A 2836-nucleotide genomic window follows, 5' to 3' on the forward strand; every position below is an offset into this window, starting at 1 on the left:
TCCAAATCTGGATGGCTTTTCTTTCTTTGTCTTGCCTGGTTGCTCTGGCTAGGACTTCATATACTCTGTTGAATAACAGTGATGAGAGGGGGTGTCCCTGTCTTGTTCCTGACTGTAGAAGGGAAGCTTTCAGTTTCTCACCATTAAGCATGCTATTAGCTGAGGGTTTGTCATATATGCCCTTCATTATGTTGAGCTACTTTTCTTCTATACCCATTTTAGTAAGTGTTTTAATTATGAATGAATATTGTATTTTGTCAAATGCTTTTTCTGCATTTATTACTATGATAATATGTTTTTTATCCTTTAATTTCTTTATGTGGTATATTACATTGATCACTTTGCATATGTTGAACCATCCTTGTGCCTCTGGAATGAACCCCACTTGATCAGGATGTATAACCTTTGTAATGTATTGTTGTATTTGATTTGCTATTATTTTGTTTAGGATTTTTGTGTCTGTAGTCATTAGAGATATTGGTCTGTAGCTTTCTTTTTGTGTGTTATCCTTACCAGGTTGTGGTATCAAGGTCCTCATAAAATGAGTTAGTAAGTATTGCCTCTTCTTCAATTTTTTGGAAGAATTTGAGGAAGTCAGGTATTAGCTCACCTTTGAATGTTTGGTAGAATTCACTAGTAAAGCCATCTGGTCCTGAGCTTTTACATTTGAGGAGGTTTTGGAAGATTGTTTCAATTTCCTTACTGTTGATTTCTCAGTTCTTTGTGTTTCAGTCTAGGAAGGTTATATATTACTAAGAACTTGTCTATTTATTCTAGGTTATTGAATTTGGTGGCATATAGCACTTCATAGTATTCTTGTATAATCTTTTGTTTTCTATTGCATCCATTGTAATTTCCCCTCTTTCATTTCTGATTTTGTTTATTATGTTTCTTTACTTCTCATTTTCTGACATTGTCTTTAGAACAATTAAATTTTTTAAAATGTAAATGTGATTTAATTATTAGTTTATTTTTTACTTCATAGTTTCTTAATTTGGTATTTCTTTGTGCAATATCATGAGGATTGTTTCCTGTATTTTATTCTAAAATGATGTTTTGCTTTATACATCTACATGCATGATCCATTTTTAATTATGTTTTATATATATTATGCAGATTAGTGTTTACTTTTGACTATGTCTAATTATTCTAACATTGTTTACTGAGAAGATTTTTCTTTCTATTGCAATACTTTTTGCATTGTCAAAAACTAGCTGTATTTTTGTGGGTATTTGTTTTCTCCAATTTATTCCATTATTTTGTATATCTATCTCCTTTACCAATACAGCCTATATCCCTGTAGAATAATTCTTTAATCATATAGTCATTTTTAACTATCTTATTTTATTCTACCTACTTTGGCCTGTGTATAAATTTTAGCATTTTGTAAATGTGTACAAATCTTTGCTGATTTTATAGATTAAGTTGGAGAGAATTAATGTTAGTCCTAGGTTGTGTCTTCCATCAGTACTAGGTTGGAAGTTACTCAACCCATGAATAATACAACTCTGTATTATTCAGGCCTTCTTTCATTTATTTCATCAAATATTTCACTTTTAAGCATGTAGTGCCTATAGATTGTTACATGAGAGACTGTACTGGGTAGGTTTTTAAAAATTGTTATTGTAGTTTCTAATTGTTAGCATATAGTTATATGATTTGTGTGTTGTTCTAAGGTTTCTAAACCCACTTATTATTTTCAGGAGNTGTTTATTTTTTATTTATTTTAATTTTATTGGGGTGATATTGATTAGTAAAATTATATAGGTTTCAAGTGTACATTTCTATAACATATCATCTACGTATTGCATTGTGTGTTCATCACCCAGAGTCAGTTCTCCTTCCATCACCATATATTTGACACCTTGTACCCTCATCTACCAACCTCTATCCGCCCTTACCCTTTGGAAACCACTAAACTGTTGTCTGTACCTATGATTTTTGTTTCTTTATTTGTCTTGTTTATTTGTGGCTTTCAGTTTTATATCCTACATATGAGTGAAATCATATAGTTCTTGGCTTTTTCTGTCTAACTTATCTCACTTTGCATGATAATCTCAAGATCCAACCATGCACGATTACATGAAGCATAGACCAAGTATGGAACAAAAACATGATTTTAGAAGAAGTTTATTTACAAACTTCGATGTATATGTTCTGAGTAAACTTTGTCAAAATTTTTTTCTCCTTGAGCATCAATTTCTTCATCTAGAAATGAGAATACCCATACCACATAGGGATATTTAAGATAGGTTTTCCATTTTTCAAACCATAAGCTGTTACAACAATATAAGTGAATCTCATGAAAGAAATTATATACAAAAGTAAACAAAAGGAAAAAATTGTCCTAATATAATTGGTAGAGTTTATTGAATCCAGTTATATGTAGCTAATGGGCTAATAAGAGTTTTAATCTTGATACATAAACTAATTAAAATGTATATATAGATTTCCATCTTCCATCATAATTTTAGAGGTCTGAAAGATGTGTTGCTAGTACTACTCTTTCAATTAAAAAAATTGAACAAACATTAAATACATTGACAGATGAATGGATTAAAATAATGTGAGATATATTAATATATATATATTATATACTGAATACTATTCAGCCCTACAATAGATATCCTGTCATTTGCAACAACTTGCATGGGCCTTGAGGACATTATGCTATGTGAAGTAAGTTACACAGAGAAAGTCAAATACTGCATGAAGGTCAAATACTGCATGTGAAATCTAAAAAAAACCAAACTCACAGAAGCAGAGATCAGAATGGTGGTTGCCAGAGGTGGGGGTGAGTTGGGGGAAGGGAATTGAGTGAAAGTGGTCAAAATGT

Source organism: Hipposideros armiger, unplaced genomic scaffold (assembly GCF_001890085.2).
Source record: "Hipposideros armiger isolate ML-2016 unplaced genomic scaffold, ASM189008v1 scaffold_1646, whole genome shotgun sequence".
NCBI classification, from domain to species: Eukaryota; Metazoa; Chordata; class Mammalia; order Chiroptera; family Hipposideridae; genus Hipposideros; species Hipposideros armiger.